Source organism: Mesoplodon densirostris, chromosome 5 (assembly GCF_025265405.1).
Source record: "Mesoplodon densirostris isolate mMesDen1 chromosome 5, mMesDen1 primary haplotype, whole genome shotgun sequence".
NCBI lineage: Eukaryota > Metazoa > Chordata > Mammalia > Artiodactyla > Ziphiidae > Mesoplodon > Mesoplodon densirostris.
In genome coordinates this window covers 93192809-93215260 of record NC_082665.1, presented here as the reverse complement: position 1 = coordinate 93215260, position 22452 = coordinate 93192809, and the positions used below count along the sequence as shown (strand labels likewise).

At 39.9% G+C, this 22452-nt stretch overlaps 1 protein-coding gene and 1 non-coding gene across 3 annotated transcripts in view; one reads left to right on the top strand and one right to left on the bottom strand.

The window, feature by feature from the left end:
• Positions 1–22452, bottom strand: part of GPR160 (G protein-coupled receptor 160) — a 37370-nt gene that overhangs the window by 2747 nt on the left and 12171 nt on the right. For both annotated transcript variants that reach the window (XM_060099119.1, XM_060099121.1), the window contains one exon: positions 3739–3853. The gene's annotated coding sequence lies outside the window, so the exon portion shown is untranslated. The remainder of the gene's footprint in view (positions 1–3738; positions 3854–22452) is intronic.
• On the top strand, positions 7481–7605 carry LOC132491482 (small nucleolar RNA SNORA40). The gene has a single exon (XR_009532698.1). It is a non-coding gene; the product is annotated as a small nucleolar RNA SNORA40 (small nucleolar RNA).

Below are 22452 nucleotides of genomic sequence, written 5' to 3'. Positions count from 1 at the left end.
AAAATAAAATACATTCCAAGAAAATACAAATATATATATATATATATATAACATATATATAACATATATATATATATATATATATATATATATATATATATATAACATATATATATATAGGCTTCAAATAGCAGCCTGATAGGAATACTCAGAACAATCCACTGATAGCTGCTGACTCAGTCCCACTCTGACACCAGACAACATTACCCGTTTTTATCTTTCTGTCCGTGAAATTTAGACAGTGCTTATGAGGCCCCTTTAATATAACTGGTTTCAAAGCTTTTTAGCTGCAGGATCATCATTCAAATAAATCTCTGAAGCTCAAAGATAAAAAACAGACGGTTCAGCTGAAAATCATGAAAATATTGGTCAAGGAAAAAGATTCATCAGGTGTGGCACCTGGAGAGATGAAAGAATACAGGGAAGGAGTAGGGATACCTGAGAACGTTAAGAATTGCTAGATAAGGGCAAAGGAACAGGAGCTGAGCTTGAGTGATAAATGCATTCAAAGCAGGAAAAAGATGATGAAAGGGAAAGTTCAAAGAGGAAGAAATCAGGAAAGGATGGAAGAAAAGGAAGGAAATTCAAGAAATTTAGCCTAAAAAAAAAAAAACCCACACAAATTTATCCTTAAAAAAAAAAAAAAAAAAAAACCACAGTTGACCCAAAGTTGTTTCTGCAAGACTGTTCAACCAGTGTTTATAACAGCAAAACAAAACCCAAACAATAACAAAAAACCTACCCATGAATGTCAACAATTAGGGATGTGTTAAAAGTGATACATCCTTGGGGCTTCCCTGGTGGTGCAGTGGTTAAGAATCCGCCTGCCAGTGCAGGGGACACGGGTTTGAGCCCTGGTCCGGGAAGATCCCACATGCCGCAGAGCAACTAAGCCCGTGGGTCACAGCTACTGAGCCTGCGCTCTAGAGCCCGTGAGCCACAACTACTGAGCCCATGTGCCACAAATACTGAAGCCAATGCTCCGCAACAAGAGAAGCCACCACACCACAATGAGGAGCCCGCACACAACAACAAAGACCCAACACAGCCAAAAATAAAAAAAAAATTTTTTAAAGTGATACATCCTTACGATGTACTATTATGCAGCCATTAAAAATGTTTCTTAGGGGCTTCCCTGGTGGCGCAGTGGTTGAGAATCTGCCTGCCAATGCAGGGGATACGGGTTCGAGCCCCGGTCTGGGAAGATCCCACATGCCGCGGAGCTACTGGGCCCGTGAGCCACAACTACTGAGCTTACGTGTCTGGAGCCTGTGCTCTGCAACAAGAGAGGCCGCAACAGTGAGAGGCCCACGCACCGCGATGAAGAGTGGCCCCTGCTTGCCACAACTAGAGAAAGCCCTCACACAGAAACGAAGACCCAACACAGCCATAAATTTAAAAAAAAAAATGTTTCTCGGGATAGGAAGACTTAGTTTTCACTCTACCTTTTCTATACTTGTTAAATGTTGTTATGCCTTGTGATTTTGTTACATGTTAAAAAAAAATACCATGATAAATTTCCACAGTATGTTTACTTAAGTGAAATGCAGGATAAAAAATTATGCAGCAACATGTCATCTAATTTTTTACAGATATTATACATGTATAGAAAAAGACTGAAAAGATACATATCAAGTTATTAATATGGTAGTATTACAGGTTTTTCTGATTTTCTCAAACTTTACAGAAAAAAAGTAAGGGAGTATCAAGTCTGAAAAGTAAAAGAACAATTTGCCTACAGATAACTGATGATTAATTTCAAGGAAGTAGTGAGGATACTGTCTGAGGGTAAAGAAAAGAGAAGGAGAGGGCCACCAGTTCTGTTGACAGAATGAACCCTAAGTTGACAAAGAGTCTCTCCTAGTTGAGAAGAGAATTCAACTCTCTTCAACTAGGCCAACTTTTGAGCTTCGGTATTTGTCTTTTCATTGTCCAGTTTTAGCAAGAATATTGCTAAGTCGGTTTAGGCAGAATCTCTCACTCTCAATATCTGATCTCTCTTAATATCTGACCAGGTTCCTCATCCCCATCATCCTTTAGTTTAGGTGATGTCTATTCACCTTGACCTGCCTTCAGCAAGAATTCTGGTAGGTCAGTTTCACCAGAATCCCCTCTTAACCCCTGATGTTTCCTTGGTAACAGTCCATTCACTGACCTGACCTCCACCTTCTTCCTTGGGTATAAATTCCCCCTTTTCCTTGTTGTACTTGGAGTTGAGTCCAGTCTCTATACCCCCCCCAACCCCAACTGCAAAATCCCATCATTGTGGTCCCCACACCTATGGCAGTCATCTTGAATAAAGTCTGCCTCATTGTTCTTTAACAAGGATCATAATTTTTTCTTTAACATTCTCATGGCCATCAATCTACCTTGTCATTAGCTAAGTTATTAAGACACACAAATAATGTATCTATTTACACACACATGTATATGTAAAGACAGTTATAAAAAGTCATCCAATACCTATTTTCATAACTATAGGTTATAAAAGAACAAATGAAAGAAGTTCTTTTGTACGCTCAGTTGTTTTCCTATACTCAAATGTACTATATAGTTCACCCTCTCAGAAAAGGTTCCATATTCCAGGTTTGATATACAGGGGCAGAGTCATGGCTGCCACCGTGACAAACACTACTGGCCTTGGATAAGGAGACCTGGGTGGAATGGTAAGACCATATGAAATCCTCGTGCCAAGAAAAAATTTAGGCTGAGTTTTAAATAGCAGATTTGGTTCAGAATGGGGGTGGGGAAGGGAAACGATGTGGGTTCGTATTTATAAAGACCCACTTACTAAAAAAGCATGTTTAGGATAAAAGAAAGAATTATCAGTATAAAATGACTGTACCCTTTACAGTCCTATCCAAAATTAAAGCTAAGGAATCATACTTAAGTAGGCGACATCCAAGGGATGTTTCCTCAGTTTCCATTTCACCACTGACTCTCCCAGGGGAGCTGATTGGAAGGCCAGGACAGCAGGCTTGTCCCTGCAGGAGGGAAGCAACCCTGAGTGACTCCCAGGGGCCAAGGAAGCGGGTCGGGGGCAGGGGTCAGCCACAGCCACCGAGGCACTAACCAAGAACCTCTTCAGAAGAAGATGGGGAGAAAGAAGACAACAAATCTGAAATGGAATATGTAAGAGAAACAAAGCTGGAAGAGCCTTCAGAGACAAGAAAGATAAGGCCTAGGGAAGATACGCAACTTGAGGCAATAAAAAGCAGTCAAAGGGACTGTATGGAAAAATGTTGGAAAATGAGGTTTTGGTCGTTTTACAATGGTTCCTGAACACCATAATCATGGAAACCAATGAAAACTTTCTTATATGAAAATGTTAAACCCTACTTACTCCATAAACCACTGAAAGTATTCAAAATTCCATTATTTTGTTCTTTAAAAAAACCTCCCTATAGAAGACAAAAAGCCTTTGATGGGCTACCCGTCCCCCAATTTTCCCTTGGAAAATGTTCACATTAACTACTGGGATGCAAAGATTTATGAAGATATGATCCTTTCCCTGCATGATGTTTTACACTACTTATGAATCAAGTCATGCTTCATATACAATTCAAGAAGTTAATGTGCAAGTCCTTTTCAAGGCATCTTTGGGCTTGCTGTGTGATCTGGCCAGTTTAGAAGTATTAGAAGGGCCTGAGAGAAACAAACCACGACTTCTTTTCACTGACCCAGTCTCTGCTTTTCCACTTATAACCCAGTTAATTCTTAACAACACATCATACTTACTCTGCTTTCTCCAGTAGGTCTTTCTTGGCTGATCTTCCTATTTTACTTCAGTTTTACTGCCTTTAAGTATCTCACTTTTGGTTCCTGGCATACCAAAATGCCATGTGAATAAGCTCTGCGTGAAAGATAGAAAATAAAATAACCGTCATTAATAGCCACCTAAATAACTGGAATTCAGTGTAACTGCCTCCAGATCTCTGCTTAGAGAAACTGTAACTATTTGTAGGATTAGGGCAAGTAACTTCTTTTTTCCAGCAAAAGGAAGGAAAGGGATACTTAGATTAAAAGTCACCAAAGATGCTGAGATATGGGTGCAGATAACATGGTATCTGTTTATAGAAATACTGCCTACATTGCAGTTTTCACCCACAGGTTCAGAGTCTAAACTAGCAGCTCTCAAACTCATTTCAGGACCTTTTGACACTTGTTGCATGTTAACGTGAGTAACATTTTTTAAAGTGAAAAATTACTGTGTTTTCCCAAACAAAAAAATTGAGTGAGCAGAGTGGCGCTGTTTCACATTTCACAAATTACTTTAGTATCTGGCTCAACAGCAGAGAGCTGGATTCTCATCTATAAAATCAACTGTGATATCACACATGTAGCTTTTGGAAAATCCACTGTACATTCATGAGAGTTTGAGAGTAAAAAAGAGGTTTATAACTTCATAGCATAATTACAATCAAATAGTTGTGTTATGCAATCATAGAAAAGTTTCCTAACAAAACCATTTACATTAAACAATAGGATGGGAAGATGAGCACAATTAACGTTCTGGTCTACTATTATACAGAAAATGGGATTAGCACTGTAGCTGGATTTGCTGAGCCTCACAAGTGAAGAAAGCCTCTGGGAAAAATAATGTATTGAGCCTTGTCCAGGGATTTTAGTACCTTTTATCTAATCCTTAAACAATCATGAAGGGCAGATATTATTTTTTTGCATGAGGAAATGCTCAGGGGTTAACAAGCTCATTTCCCTAGGATGTGTGACTGCTAAGTGTTGAAGCTTGAAGTTCAACCTCAGGTTTGATTTCAAAGCTCTTCAGTAAGCCACAATTATGGCTCAACTCACAACTGGAAATGTAGAAAGGGATCCAATTTATGTATGTGAAAGAGCTTTCCGAATAAGAGTGACTGTGTAGATTACTGGCACCCAAAGGATCCCATGAGAGCCCCTTCAGTGTTCTTCCCCTGCTACAGGGAATAAACAGGATGTGTTCCAGACAGTACAGCTCAAGACAGTGGGACCTCTGTCAATCTGGGTCCTTGAGTGACTGTGTGGGTCAGTGGAGCAAAGCCCCAGGTGATTCAGAATGGATGTACAGTGTAAGCAAGAAATAAAGTTTGTTGTATCAAGCTGGAAGGGTTTTGTGATTATATGTTACGGCCTATCCTGACGCATAAAATTCCTTATAATTCTCTGTACCCTTAATATTTTTTTAAGAATTAGCATGTATTATTTGTATTATCAGAATTTATAAATCTACAGTAGAAAAAAGAACTTTGAAAAGCAGCAAGGCAAATATAAGAAACCAGCAAAATCAAAATTCAGTTTTAATTTCCACTACATTAATTTGCTTTTGCACTGTATCATTCTGAGATTCTTATATTTGCCTGTATTGGAAAATAAGGTCTTGATTCAGTGACCTGAATTTCCGCCTTAAGAAAAAGAAGAGTAAGGGAATTCACTCATAGTCCAGTGGTTATGACTCCACACTTTCACTGCTGAGGTCCTGGGTTCAATACCTGTCAGGGAACTAAGATCCCACAAGCTGCGTGGTGCGGCCAAAAAAAAAAAAAAGAAGAAAAAAGAAGAGTAAATTAAACCCCAAAGTAAGCTAAAGGAAGGATATAATAAAGAACAGAAAACAATGAAATTTTAAAAACAAACAGAAATAACAAAAAAACAGTGAACCAAAAGCTGGTTCTTTCTAAAAACCAATAAAATTGTAAACCTCCAACCAAACTGAGAAAGAACTTAGCAAAATTAGGAGAGAGAGGACCTCAGCACAGATCCTATAAACATTACAAAGATAACGGGATTATTAAGAATAATTTTATTCTGGGACTTCCCTGGTGGTGCAGTGGTTAAGAATCCGCCTGCCAATGCAGGGGACATGGGTTCGAGCCCTGGTCCGGGAAGATCCCACATGCCGTGGAGCAACTAAGCCCGTGCGCCACAACTACTGAGCCTGTGCTCTAGAGCCCCCGTGCCACAACTACTGAAGCCCGTGCAGCTGTTACAGCCCGTGCTCTGCAAAAAGAGAAGCCACTGCAATGAGAAGCCTGTGCACCGCAATGAAGAGTAGCCCCCACTCGCTCCAACTAGAGAAAGCCCGCCCGCAACAACAAAGACCCGATGCAGCCAAAAATAAATAAATATTTTTTAAAAAGAAGAATTTTATTCCAATAAATGAGACAACTGTGATGACACACAAATTTCTGGAAAGACATGGACTACCAAAACTCAAACAAAAAGATCCCTAAAAATCCCTATTAAAGAAATTGATTTTGTACTTAAAAACCTTCCCACAAAGAAAATTCTAGGCTCAGATGTCTTCACTGATGTATTCTGCCAAACATTTAAGGAAGAAATACCAAGATTAAAGAGAATAGAAGAGAGAAACACATTCCAAGTCATTTTACAAGACCAGAATTACCCTTGTAACAAAACCAAAGACATTTCAAGAAAACTAAATTACAAAGCATCATCCCTCAAGAATATAGAGTCAGGAACTTCCCTGGTGGCTCAGTGATTAAGAATCTGCCTGCCAATGCAGGGGACACGGGTTCGGGCCCTGGTCCAGGAAGATCCCACATGCCAAGGAGCAAAGAAGCCCGTGTGCTAAAACTGCTGAGCCTGCGCTCTGGAGCCCGCAGACCACAACTACTGAGGCCCGCGCGCCTGGAGCCCGTGCTCCGCAACAAGAGAAGCCACCGCAATGAGAAGCCCGCACACTGCAACAGAGAGTAGCTCCCGCTCACCACAACTAGAGAAGGCCCATGTGCAGCAACAAAGACTGAACGCAGCCAAAAAAAAAAAAAGAATATAGAGGCAAAAATCCTTAATGAAAAAATTAAATTCATTAATATATGAAAATAATAATATAACCTAATACATCACAGTTTATGCAATCTTGGTTTAACATTAGAAAATCAATGTACTTCATCGAGTTAACAGAATAAAGGAGAAAAACTATATGATCATCTGAACAGATGTAGAAAAAGAATTTAACAAAATCCAACATGATAAAAACTCTCATGAAAACAAATAATAGAAGGGAACTTCCCAACCAGATAAAAAGCATCTATGAAAAACCCACATTTAAGCTCAAATGCTGAAAGAGTGGGCTTTTTCCTCCTAAAATCAGGAGCAATGCAAGGATGTCCACCCTCCAACCCTCCTCAACATTTTATTAGAGGTCCTAGCCAGTGCAGTAAGTCATTAACAAGAAATAAAAGGCATGTAGACTGTAAAGAAAGAAGTAAAGCTGTCTTTAATCATGGGTGACATGATCATGTACTTAGAAAGTCTGCAACAAGAGCTACAAAAGGTAACAAGTGAATTTAGCAAGGTTGCAGGTTAATTTTTTTAAAATTGTATTTCCATATACCAGTGATAAATAATTGGAAAATGAAATAACATTTGCCATAGCATCAAAACTATGGAACATTTAGGGATAAATTTGGCAAAGCACAGGCAAGTACAGTATTCGGAATATTTTAAACATTGCAGAAATGGCACTTGTGTTTGCTTTTCTGTAATTCGTGGACAAAGACTTACAGACAGATGCAAAAATAAATCCTCCTTTGCAACCCAGAACTCATTCTTCAGTATGAGTTTTGATACAGAAGAAGGAACATGATACCTAAAACAGGTTCAAGTGATGGGGGTATTTATACACATAAAGGTTGCTTCCAGGACTATAAAATTGATAATTTAAAAGCATAAGATATGAGGGAAATTATCAGCTATACTGATTTAATACTCTAATTTTAATGTTGACATGAAACAAAGATGGCTTCTTTTTTAAGGCTTGTATCTTGATAACACAGTGTCCGGACTTTAAAAAGGTACTGGCATAAAGGAAACACTCCCATTTACCATTGCAACAAAAAGAATAAAATACCTAGGAATAAACCTACCTAAGGAGACAAAAGACCTGTATGCAGAAAACTATAAGACACTGATGAAAGAAATTAAAGATGATACAAACAGATAGAGAGATATACCATGTTCTTGGATTGGAAGAATCAACATTGTGAAAATGACTCTACTACCCAAAGCAATCTACAGATTCAATGCAATCCCTATCAAACTACCACTGGCATTTTTCACAGAACTAGAACAAAAAATTTCAAAATTTGTATGGTAACACAAAAGACCCTGAATAGCCAAAGCAATCTTAAGAAAGAAAAACAAACCTGGAGGAATCAGGCTCCCTGACTTCAGACTATATTACAAAGCTACAGTAATCAAGACAGTATGGTACTGGCACAAAAACAGAAATATAGATCAATGGAACAGGATAGAAAGCCCAGAGATAAACCCACGCACCTATGGTCACCTTATCTTTGATAAAGGAGGCAAGAATATACAATGGAAAAAAGATAGCCTCTTCAATAAGTGGTGCTGGGAAAACTGGACAACTACATGTAAAAGAATGAAATTGGAACACTCCCTAACACCATACACAAAAATAAACTCAAAATGGATTAAAGACCTAAATGTAAGGCCAGACACTATCAAACTCTTAGAGGAATACACAGGCAGAACACTCTATGACATAAATCACAGCAAGATCCTTTTTGACCCACCTCCTAGAGAAATGGAAATAAAAGCAAAAATAAACAAAGTGACCTAATGAAACTTAAAAGGTTTTGCACAGCAAAGGAAACCATAAACAAGATGAAAAGACAACCCTCAGAATGGGAGAAAATATTTGCAAACGAAGCAACTGACAAAGGATTAATCTCCAAAATATACAAGCAGCTCATGCAGCTCATCAAAAAAACAAACAACCCAATCCAAAAATGGGCAGAAGACCTAAATAGACATTTCTCCAAAGAAGATATACAGATTGCTAATAAACACATGGAAGGATGCTCAACATCACTAATCATTAGAGAAATGCAAATCAAAACTACAGTGAGGTATTACCTCACACTGGTCACAATGGCCATCATCAAAAAATCTACAAACAATAAATGCTGGAGAGGGTGTGGAGAAAAGGGAACCCTCCTACACTGTTGGTGGGAATGTAAATTGATACAGCCACTATGGAGAACAGTATGGAGGTTCCTTAAGAAACTAAAAATAGAACTACCATACGACCCAGCAATCCCATTACCAGGCATATACCCTGAGAAAACCATAATTCAGAAAGAGACATCCACCACAATGTTCATTGCAGCACTATTTACAATAGCCAGGACATGGAAGCAACCTAAGTGTCCATCAACAGATGAATGGGTAAGGAAGATGTGGCATATATACAGTGGAATATTACTCAGCCATAAAAAGAAACAAAATTGAGTTATTTGTAGTGAGGTAGATGGACCCAGAGTCTGTCATACAGAGTGAAGTAAGTCAGAAAGTGAAAAACAAATACCATATGCTAACACATATATATGGAATCTAAAAAAAAGAAAAGTTTCTGAAGAACTGGGGGCAGGACAGGAATAAAGACACAGACATAGAGAATGGACTTGAGGACACGGAGAGGCGGAAGGGTAGGCTGGGACAAAGTGAGAGTGGCATGGACATATATACACTACTAAGTGTAAAATAGCTAGTGGGAAGCAGCCACATGGCACAGGGAGATCAGCTTGGTGCTTTGTGCCCACCTAGAGGGGTGGGATAGGGAGGGTGGGAGGGAGAGGCAAGAGAAATGGGGATATACGTATATGTACAGCTGATTCACTTTATTATACAGCAGAAACTAACACACCGTTGTAAAGCAATTATACTCCAATAAAGATGTTAAAAAAAAAAAAGGTACTGTTCTAGGATGTGATAACTTAGGAGTAATCTGATTTCAACCTGATGCATGTTTAGAGGGTGTCTAAAATTCAGAACCAGTCAGAGCCGTCTCCTCTGACCTGAAACATGGTCCTAAAGTAAATTGCTTGAAGAAATTGGATCCCAAAGATTACAGGTGGGGAATTTTTAAAGTGTGGCCATATTCTATGGGAGATCAAAGAAGGTGACCTAGAAGAATTGTGGACTGACCGACATGACAACTGTGGACTGAGCAAAAGTTCTTTTTGAAAAGGCTATCTTATCTTGAAGATTATGACTCAAACCTTGGAGGAACTAAGTGACTGGCAGTGGAAGGAATCAGAACATGTGAAATTCCTTAAAAATGTACTGACCTAAATAATTTTGCCTGTTTTACACAATTAAAAAAAAAATCCTGGGCTTCCCTGGTAGTGCAGTGGTTGACAGTCTGCCTGCCGATGTGGGGGACATGGGTTTGTGCCCCGGTCCGGGAAGATCCCACATGCCGTGGAGCGGCTGGGCCCGTGAGCCATGGCCGCTGAGCCTCCGCATCCGGAGCCTGTGCTCTGCAACGGGAGAGGCCACAACAGTGAGAGGCCTATGTACCACAAAAAAAAAAAAAAAAATCCTTTACACTTACAAATAAATAAATAAAATATTTAATGAAACAGAAATTAAAGAAGATCTAAATCCATGGAGACATATATGATGGATTGTTAAGACTCAGCCAGTTTTTTTTGTTGAAATTGGCAAGCTGATTGTACAATTTATATGGAAATGTAAAGGACCCAGCAGAGCCAAAATAATTTTTAAGAACAACAAAGTTGGTGAACGTACACTACCTGTTCTTTTTTTTTTTTTTTTTTTTTTTGCGGTACTTGGGCCTCTCACCACTGCGGCCTCTCCCGTTGCAGAGCACAGGCTCCGGACGCGCAGGCCCAGCGGCCATGGCCCACGGGCCCAGCCGCTCTGCGGCATGCGGGATCCTCCCGGACCAGGGCACGAACCCGTGTCCCCCGCATCGGCAGGCGGACTCCCAACCACTGCGCCACCAGGGAAGCCCACACTACCTGATTTTAAGACTTGCTATAGGGCTTCCCTGGTGGCGCAGTGGTTGAGAGTCCGCCTGCCGATGCGGGGGACACGGGTTTGAGCCCTGGTCCGGGAAGATCCCACATGCCACAGAGTAACTAAGCCCGTGTGCCACAACTACTGAGCCTGCGCTCTTGAGCCCGTGAGCCACAACTACTGAAGCCTGTGTGCCTAGAGCCTGTGCTCCACAACAAGAGAAGCCATTGCAATGAAAAGTCCTTGCACAACAATGAAGAGTAGCCCCCGCTCGCCGCAACTACAGAAAGCCAGCACACAGCAACGGAAGACCCAATGCAGCCAAAAATAAATAAATAAATTTATTTAAAAAAAAAAAGACTTGCTATAAAGGTATAGAAATAAAGAGGGGGTATTAGCATAAGGATAGTCCTATAAATCAATCAAACAGAAGAGAATCCAGAAGTAGACCCACATACTTATGGTCAATTGATTCTCAACAAAAGTACAAGGTAATTAATGGAGGAAAGGATAGTCTTTTCTAAAAATGGTGCTGGAAACCATATATCCATATGGGAAAAATTAACCTTAACCCTTACCTCACACCATACACAAAGTAAACTCAAAATGGATCATAAGGCTAAATGTAAAAGTGAAACTGAAATTTTTAGAAGAAAACAGGAGAAAATCGTTGTGGTCCTAGGTAGATGTATTAGTTCCCTAGGGCTGCCATAACAAATTACCACTGGGTAGTCAAAACAAAAAAATTAATTTTCTCACAGTTCTGGAGGCCAGAAATCTGAAATCAAGGTCTCAACAGAGCCATGCTCCCTTTGAAGGCTCTAGAGGAGCATCCTTCCTTGCTTTTTCCAGCTTCTGGAGGCTCCTGGCATTCCTTGGCTTGTGACAGCATAACACCTATCTCTGCCTCCATCTTTACATAGACTTCTCCCTTGTGTGTGTCTGTGTGTGTCCTCTCCTCTTTTTGTAAGAACCTAAATCACTGGATTTAGGGCCCACCCTCTTCTGTTATTACCTTCATTACATCTGCAAAAACTTATTTCCAAATAAGTCACATTCCAGATAGACAAGAATTTTGGGGGGACACTAGGCACCCACTATAGTGGGCATAGCTTTCTCAGGATGTGCACGTGTGCTCGTGCACATACACAAGTTGATAAACTGGACTTTGTTAAACAGCAAATACTTCTCTTTGAAAGCATAGTTAAAAAAACGAAAAGGCAAGCTACAGACTGGGAGAAGATATTCACAATAAATATCTTACCAATGACTAGGTCTCAGAACATGAATGAACTCTTACAACTCTAAGACTTAGCCCATTAGAAAAATGGGCAGAAAATTTGAAGAGACACGTTGGGGAAATGAAAACCACAATGAGATACTGCTGCAACACCCACTAGAAGAGCTAAAATCTAAAAGACTGACAATACATGTGTTGACAAGGAAGGAGAACAACCTGACATTGCTTAAACTGTTCTGAGACAATGTTAACATTCAATTACCATTTTATCCAGTAATCCTACTCCTAGGTATTTACCCAAGAAAAATGAAGACATATATCCACAAAAAGACTTGTACACAAATGTGTGGCAGCTTGATTTACCATGGCTACTAACCCCATATATCCACCCACAGGAGAATGGAGAAATAAACTGTAATATATCCATATGGTGGAATACTTTTCAGCAATAAAAAGGAATACACGTTACACAGGGATAAATTGAAAAAACACACTGAATGAAAGCATCCTGACACAAAAATGTACAGACTGTATGATGCCAATTATGTGGAATTCTAGAACAGCAGAACTAATCTGTAGGGCCAGACAGACCATCAGTGGAAACCTAGGGCCAGGACGGGGCAGAAGCACCAGGGAACTGTTTGTAGATGAAAATGTTCTAAAAAAAAAAAAAAAAGTTCTTTATTTGGATAGGGGTGGTGCTTCAACAAGTTTCTATACATCTTTCAAAATTCAAACAGAACGTGGAAATGGATGTTTTATTAATTAAGTTTTATATATTATTTATTTATTTATTTTTGGCTACGTTGGGTCTTTGTTGCTGCGCGCAGGCTTTCTCTAGTTGTGGTGAGCGGGGGCCACTCTTCATTGTGGGCTTCTCACTGGGGTGGCTTCTCTTGTTGCAGAGCACGGGGTCTAGGCGTATGGGCTTCAGTAGTTGTGGCACATGGGCTCAGCAGTTGTGGCTCACGGGCTTAGTTGCTCCGCAGCATGTGAGATCTTCCTGGACCAGGGCTTAAACCCGTGTCCCCTGCATTGGCAGGCGGATTCTTAACCACTGCGCCACCATGGAAGCCCTATTAATTTATTTTTAAGGTTGTTCATCTCATAATATTGCATTTAAAAGTAAAAACCTGGAATTACTTTAAATATCCAGCAATAGGAAATAGGCTACATAAATTATGATACAACTTCCAATGAAACTGCTTCTTTTCTTTCCAACAAAACAGAAGCAGGAACATAAGCATCACCTAGGAGCTTGTTATAAATACAGAATCTCAGGCTCCAACTTGGACCTAATGAATCAATCTGCATTTTCAATAAAATCTTCAGATGAATCACATATACTGATAATAGACTGAAGAATGCCAGCAATGGAGAAAACACAGTGGCAATCTAATTTACACGTCAGGGCCCTCAAAAGGCTCAGGAATTGTTGGCCCAGGTAACTTTGAAAAGGGATGCAAAGATGGGGCTAAAAACAAGAGGATTAGCTGCAAATGAAATAAACAGATCCCAGATCCCTTCCGCGACTCAGTGCAACACGTAACTCTCTCTCCCCAGCTATGGAATAAGAATGGAGGTCTTCTCCTCTGGCAAGGGTAAAAGAGAGAGTCTCTAGAGTATGGCCAAGATTTGAGGATGAAGGGGTACCATACTGAAAATGGAGGCTGAGTAAAACTACACATATTAAAAGCTTCTCAGCTTCTCAGCTCTCCAGCCTTATATCCCCACCTGGATTTCAGGAATACCATTATCACAAAAGATAAAGATCCAAAAATCCTTCTCGAGGGATCAGCCCAAGAAGAAATATCTAAAGACAGTGAAATTGAGTCTTCTCTAAGGAAACATCCCAGATGCCCTACTCATATGCATGACTAGACATCCACAGAGCCCCAGACATTCGAAGAAAACCTCTACAATGAAAAGTCAAACCCAAAAGCAGAAAAAAGAACTTCGAGGAAAGAGACACAGTGCTAGAGGAAAACATTATTCAGAAACTCATTGTTTTCAGGGAGAAAGTATTGCATCCATGAAACAAGAGGAGGAGGCTATTTAAAACAACAATCACAGAAATCACCCTTGGAAAATAAAAGTCTGACGGCAGAAATGATAAGCTGAACTGAAGAGTTAGAAAATAAAGTTCAGGAAATTTCCCAGAAAATGTAGAACAAGAAGATAAAGGATAATAAAATAGAGAACAAATTTAGCAGGTGCAATATCTGAATAATAGGAGTCACAGAAAGAGAATAAACTGGAGGGGAAGACATCAAGGAAGAAGAGGATGAACATTTTCTAGAACTGAAGGTTTCTCAAGATTGAAAACCTTCCACCTTGATGGAAGAAAACAGATACACCAGAAATTTCAAAACAGTGATAACAAAGAGAAGAGATAACCAGTTTCCCAAGAGGAAACAACAACAGGAAGTTTTATACAAAGAATTAAGGGATGGAATGGATATCTTGAAAACCAATAAATTAAAGGAAAAAATAAAGCATTTACCCTGCCATATATGAGATGTACCACTTGGTGACCAAGTAGTAGATGAGGGGAAGCATCTTTTTAAAGAGCGTTCCAACTTATAAATGAAAAATAAGTTGTAGACCTGGAATTCCACCCATGAATTAACAGATGTAGGCATTAAGCACCTATGGCTCTGATCTTCACAACAGGAGAGTAACCAGATATTTTGTGCCTCCTATAGGCTGAACCTGAGTCTGATCAAAACTCTGGATCCAGCTGCCAATTTGCAAGAAAGGCAGAGGACACAAAACTGGAAACAATCCAGATTTCTATCAACGAGTCAATGGATAAACAAAAGAGTGGTATATCCATGCAACGGAACACTACTCAGCAATAAAAAGGAGGAACTATCAATACATGCAACAACACAGATGAGTCTCAAAATAACTATGCTGAGTGAGAGAGGCCAGGCAAAAACCAGAATGCATGCTGCATGCTTCCATTTATATAAAATCTTAGAAGATACAAACTCAGAATGACAGAAAGCAAATAATCAATTGCTGAGAAGATAGGGAGGGGTAAGAGGGAGAAATTACAAAGGGGCACAGGGAACTTTGGGGGTGATAAACGTGTTTACTCTCCTGATGCTGGTGGTGTTTTCATTGGTGTAGACATATAGCAAAAGGTATCAAATTGTACACATTAAATATGTGCAGTTTATTGTATGTCAGTTATACTTCAATAAAGCTGTTTTTAAACAAGGAAATAAATACAGAGGGACATACTGAGCTGCACCATGAGTGTGCAATCAGCAAAAGTCACAGTGGAAAACTCTAAAGGTCAAGTGGTCCAGTTCTTCAACAGAAGGAATGGAGAAGCAATCCATAGATTAAAAGAGAGACTTGAAAGACATCTCAAATACTTTTTAGAGAAAGGGTAAGACTAAACTAAAGTCTCCAGGGACACACACTTGGGTGATAAAACTATTTTTTATAAATGCAAGAAAGGGGGCTTCCCTGGTGGCGCAGTGGTTAAGAATCCTCCTGCCAATGCAGGGGACACAGGTTCAAGTCCTGGTCCGGGAAGATCCCACACACCGCGGAGCAACGAAGCCTGCGAGCCACAACTACTGAGCCCATGCGCCACAACTACTGAAGCCCACGCGCCTAGAGCCCGTGCTCCACAACAAGAGAAGCCACTGAGGGCTTCCCTGGTGGTGCAGTGGTTTGAGAGTCCGCCTGCCAATGCAGGGGACATGGGTTCGTGCCCAGGTCCAGGAAGATCCCACATGCCACAGAGCAGCTGGGCCCGTGAGCCATGGCCACTGAGCCTGCGCGTCCGGAGCCTGTGCTCCGCAACAGGAGAGGCCACAACAGTGAGAGGCCCGCGTACCTCAAAAAAAAACCCCGAAAAAACCAGATACTCAGAAAAGCCCCATTTCCATTCTTATGCCTCCACCCATATCCACCCAACCCTTATCACTTGTTTCTGGTTTATAGGTACTAAGCACTTTCTGGAAAAATGATTTGTGGAGGTGTATCCTCTGGAATAATTACTATAAACGGGACTGCTAGGTCAAAGGGTAAACACTTACTTATATACTTTTGTCAGATATTGCCAAATTCTCCTCCATAGGGACTGCTGACCATTTTTTTTTTTTTTTTTTTTTTTTTTTTTTTTGCGGTTCGCGGGCCTCTCACTGTTGTGGCCTCTTCTGTTGCGGAGCACAGGCTCACGTGCCCAGCCACTCCGCGGCATGTGGGATCTTCCCGGACCGGGGCACGAACCCATGTCCCCTGCATCGGCAGGCGGACTCTCAACCACTGCGCCACCAGGGAAGCCCTGCTGACCATTCTTGAATGATGGTTTAATTAGTATTAAATTCTAAGTTGAAGGTATGTACTCTTGTATTCTAAATGTTATTGTTAATGAGAAATCTGTTGTCAACTTCTGTTTCTTAGAGGTATGGCAGAAACAGTTAGTGGTTTTCAAAATCTGTGCTCTCTTCTCTTCCTGAAGCCCACAGGGGACCTATATTTCCCAGTCTCCCTTGCAGTGAGGTATGGTCACATGACTGACTTCTAGCCAATGGGATGTGAGCAGACATGATAGTAGCCCTTTCTGGGCAAAGCTCATTCTGCCTTCCTACGGGCAACCAGAGCAACTCTGCTGGACACATGGTGAAGGCAGCCGGGCTACCATCAGCCGGGTCCCTGAGTATAGAGGGACCCCCAATGACCTGAAATATCCGCCCAGGACTGTTATATAAAAGCAATAAACTTGTACTAAATTTGAGCCACTGTATTTTTTACCTATTTTTACAGCATTTTAGCCTATCCTACTTAATACAAAATACTTCTAATTGCTTCTTTTTCATATCCCTCCCATCTTGCTGCATTTATGTCCCTGCTTCTATTTCAAAATTTTTATCCACTGTAAGCCTTCACTGTATCTTTTGCCTGCTTCTCAGCCTCCCAAAAGTATCCTTAGCCAGAGCACTGACTTATGAGATGCGGTACTCTGCACATACTCATATTATAGTCATTGATGGCTCAACTACCTCGTGATTCACCACGGCCCAGGGGCTTGTTCTGCCAGACTAGGCACAAAGCCAATCATTCTCCAATCTGAACTTCCTGCTTACAAAATTAGCCTTCATTTGACATTGTCCAGTTTGTTAAGTACCTAATTTATCCAGGTTATTTTGACTTCTGTTTCCAGTATTTCTGGCACACAAACAAATATATACACAATACATCAGTAGTCATAAAGTTTATTTAATGGGACTGGGTCCCAGATTGACCTCTGAAGGGTTAACTGGTAAGCGCTATCCTGCACCAGCACCATATCCTTGATGTCTCTGGCCTTCCCACCATCTGACTGTGGTATCATATAAGCTGAACTATGTTTCCCTGGGTTGTTGCTGATTATGTTATTCATAATTAAATCAACAGCATGAGAAAGTCAAGACATATGTGCCCTGTTTCCTCCAGATCCTTAAAATGTTCTTGAAAAAATTAGGTTACATTGATGAGATTTGGTTTTCCATACAGCTATCATTAATTTTTACCCAATGCCCTAGGTTCGCTTATAAATTAATATTCTGGTGATGTATATTTTCACATATCCCTCCCTCACAATGTGACTGTATCTTATTTATTGCAAATTCCACACATATATATTCATCTCTTCATCATTTTGGTGGGAACACACAGATTAATACAAGTACAGTGTTCAGAATTAAGGAGAAAGGAGTTCCATACCTTGTATTAATTGCTTTTGCCACCAAATTTTAAGAAAGATAGCAATAAATAGGAATATACCTAAAGAAGTCAATACATAGGGGAAAGGGATTCATAAGAGTAATAGTTAAAGGGTTACCAGATTGGGAATTGTTCAAAAGGAGGACATGTTAGTTTGGGAGCTAGTGTTTGCACCACCACCAGAAATGTCCCAATACATATGGGACAACTGCTTAGTAAACATGTTTATAGAGGTTTAGTCCTCAAAGGACATTTGAACTAGAGACTGCTTCCTAGTTCTCAATGATTATCATCAACTTTAGTCCTGCTCTCAAGCAAAGGAAGGGGTTTAAGCATACAGTGATCTGGAAAGTACCAATCAGAAACCCCTGCTCAATGAGACCTCACTGGCAGTCCCAAGCTACTGAACATGGCTCCTGGGATGACTCAACAATCAGAGAGATGACGATACTGCTGAAGTTCAGTTGTCCATAGTTTCTAAAACTATGGCTCTGCTGGTCATTGCTGAGAAAGTGAACCAGGCCAATCACCTAAGGGAGATCCTTTTTTCAACTTCACACAACCTGGGATAGCCTCCCCAATCAACCAGGGTCAAGCTGTCCTATAAGTCATCAACAACAGCATTCCAGACCTATACCAGCTTACACTACTACCATAAACACCTGTTTTTTCCATTCTCTCAGGATTCAGAAAATATAACATACACATCTCCTTATATTGATTAATTTCATTATTTTTATTAAAGTGTAGTTGATTTACAATATTATATTGCTTTCAGGTGTATGGCACAGTGATTCAGTATTTTTACAGATTATTCTCCATTAAAAGTTATTACAAGACAATGGCTATAATTCCCAGTGCTATCAATATATCCTTGTTGCTTATCTATTTTATACATAGTAGTTTGTGTCTCTTAATACCATACCCCTATCTTGCCCCTCCCTCCTTCCCTCTCCCTACTGGTAACCACTAGTTTGTTTTTTTTAATCTGTGAATATGTTTCTGTTTTGGTGTATACATTTGTTTGTTTTATTTTTTAGATTCCACATATACATCATATCATATAGTATTTGTCTTTCTCTGACTTATTTCACTAAGCACCTTATTTCACTAGGTCCATCCACATTGCTGCAAATGGCAGAATTTCATTCTTTTTTATGGCTGAGTAATATTCCATTGTATACATATACCATATCTTCTTTATCCATTCATCTGCTGATGGATACTTGGGTTGCTTCCATATCTTGGCTATTGTAAATAGTGCTGCTATGAACACTGGGTTGCATGTATCTTTTTGAATTCACCTTTTTGTTTTTTTCAGATATAAACCCAGGAGTGGAACTGCTGGATCATAGTAGTTCTACTTTTAGTTTTTTGAGGAACCTCCATACTTTTATCCATAGTGGTGGCACCAACTTACATTCCCACCAAAAGTGTACAAGGGTTCCCTTTTCTCCACACCCTTGCCAACATTTGTTATTTGTGTTCTTTTTGATGATAGCCATTCTGCCAGGTGTGAGGTGCTATCTCATTGTGGTTTTGATTTGCATTTCTGTAAAAATTAGTGATGTTGAGCCATGTGTATGTCTTCTTTGGAAAAATTTCTATTCAAGTGTTCTGCCCATTTTTGATTGGGTTTGATTGTTTGGTTTTGGATATTGAGTTGTATGAGCTCTTTATTTTGGATATTAACCCCTTGTCAGCCATATCATTTGCAAATACTTTCTCCCATTCAGTAAGTTGTCTTTTTGTTTTGTGGATGGTTTCCTTTGCTGTGCAAAAGCTTTTAGGTTTAATTAGGTCCCATTTGTTTGTTTCTGCTTTTATTCCTTTGCCTTAGGAGGCAGATCCAAAAAAAGTATTTCTACAGTTTATATCAAAGAATGTTCTGCCAACGTTCTCTTTTAGGAGTTTTACGGTTTCAGGTCTTACATTTAGGTCTTTAATCCATTTTAAGTTTATTTTTGTATATGGTGAGAGGAAATATTCTAATCTCATTGTTTTACATGTAGCTGTCCAGTTTTCCCAGCACCACTTATTGAAGAGACTGTCTTTTCTCCATTGTATATTCTTGCCTACTTTGTCATAGATTAATTGACCATAGGTGTGTGGGTTTATTTCTGGGCTTTCTATTCTGTTCCATTAATCTATGTGCCTGTTTTTGTGCCAGTACCATGCTGTTTTGATTACTGTAACTTTGTAGTATAGTCTGAAGTCTGGGAGGGTGATAGCTGCACCCCAAATCATCTGAAATTCCTTTTAAGTCATTGATTTCTCCAGTGTTTAGACCAAGGACCACAGACTTCTTAGTCCCCCAGGATTTTCAGGTCAATGAACAATTGGGACATAGGTAACAAATATACAGATTTTTTTGAGAATTTTTTTTTTGAGAAATATTACTGGACACTTAAATGGAAGGACTTTGTCATATCCATAAGTTAGGTCTCCCAAGCTCAGAAAGTAGGAAGTAAGACCTTTTAAGGTCAAAATCTCACTGTGTACAGTTCTGTTACTTTCATACTGATTTTTTTAGGCATGAGATGAACAGCAGAAGTTTCAGAGATTAAGAGAAGTTTTGGGGGACAGGTAGGCCCCTTAAGTCAAATAATTCTACCTAAATATATATGGTGCTTTTTAGTTTATAAAGTATTTTATGGAGATTATCAGATTCAAACTGTCTAAATCATGCTCCTCAACCTACATTCAATGAATCATGCCAAGATGTTCGAGTGTTAGAAGTAGTAACGGTAGTCTTTTCCCTAATTTGACATGATGAAAAAGTGCCAAAAGATGAAAAAGAGACACATTCACATGAACAGAATAAAGGAAAACAAACCAGATGATCATCTTGAGAAATGCAGAAAAAGACTTTTTTTTTTTTTTTTTTTGCGGTATGCGGGCCTCTCACTGCTGTGGCCTCTCCCGTTGCGGAGCACAGGCTCCGGATGCGCAGGCCCAGCGGCCATGGCTCACAGGCCCAGCCGCTCCGCGGCACATGGGATCCTCCCAGACCGGGGCACGAACCCGCATCCCCTGCATCGGCAGGCGGACTCTCAACCACTGCGCCACCAGGGAGGCCCCAGAAAAAGACTTTTGACAAAATTCAACATCCATTCATGATAAAAACCTCTCAGCAAAGTAGGAATCGAGGGAAATTTCCTCAACCTGATAAAGGACATCTATAAAAAAATCTACAGCTATCATCATACTTAACTGTGAAAAACTGACCACTTTTCCCTTAAAGGAACAAGGCAAGGAAAAAAAAAAAGGCAGAGATTAGAAAGAATAAAGTAAAACTCTTTGCAGATGATGTTTATACATACAGAAAATGCTAAGGCATCTATCCAAAACTTACTGGAGTTACTAAGTTACTTTAGTAAGGTTGCAGATCAATTTTTTAAATTGCATATATATATGTATATATATATATATATATACACACATATATATGTATGTGTGTATATATATATATATATAGCATATATATAAAACAAAATTTGAAAATGTAAAAATTGCCATTTACAGTAGACTTTAAAATGTAAAATACATAAGAGGGCCTCCCTGGTGGCGCAAGTGGTTGAGAGTCCGCCTGCCGATGCAGGGGATGCGGGTTCGTGCCCCGGTCTGGGAGGATCCCGTGTGCCGCGGAGCGGCTGGGCCCGTGGGCCATGGCCGCTGAGCCTGCGCGTCCGGAGCCTGCGCGTCCGGAGCCTGTGCTCCGCAGCGGGGGAGGCCGCAGCGGTGAGAGGCCCGCATACCGCAAAAAAAAAAAAAAAAAAAAAGAATAAATCTTTTAAAATGTGTACAAATCATCAGGGACTTCCCTGGTGGTCCAGTGGGTAAGACTCCGCACTTCCAATGCAGGGGGCCCAGGTTCAATCTCTGGTCAGGGAACTAGATCCCACATCCATGCTGCAACTAAGAAGCCTGCATGTCGCAACTAAGAGTCCGCATGCTGCAACTAAGAGTCCGCACACCACAACTAAGACCTGGAGCAGCCAAAATAAGTAAATAAATAATTTTTTTTTAATGTACAAATCATCAATGCTAAAAGCTATAAAACACTGCTGAGAAGACAACAACACTGCTGAGAGAAACTAAAGACCTAAATAAATGGCAAGATATACCATGTCTATGGAAGTTTAATATTGTTAAGATGACAGTGCTCTCTAGATTGGTAGATTCACTGTTGTCCCAATCAAAATCCAACCAGGCTTTTTGGTAGAAACTGATAAGTTGATTCTAAAGTGTACATGAAAAATGCAAAAGATTCACTTTGCTGTACAGCAGAAACTAACACAACATTGTAAAGCAACTATACTCCAATAAAAATTAATTTTAAAAAAAGAAAGAAAATGCAAAGGGCCAGAATAGTTGAAAATTTTTGAAGAAGAACAAAGTTGAAGGGCTTACACTACCTGATTTCAAAACTGATAAACTACCGAACTGAAGATAGTGTGGTACTAGCTGAAGAACAGACAAACAGAACAGAGTAGAGAGTTCCAACAGTCCACTTGATTTACAAGAAAGTACCAAGGCAATTCAGTGGAGGAAAGGAAAGTCTTTTCAATAAATGGTGCTGCACTAAATGGATAACTGTATGAAAAAGAAGGAGCTCAATCCCATCTCACACCATACTCACAAATTAATTCAGGATTGGTCACAGGCCTAAATGT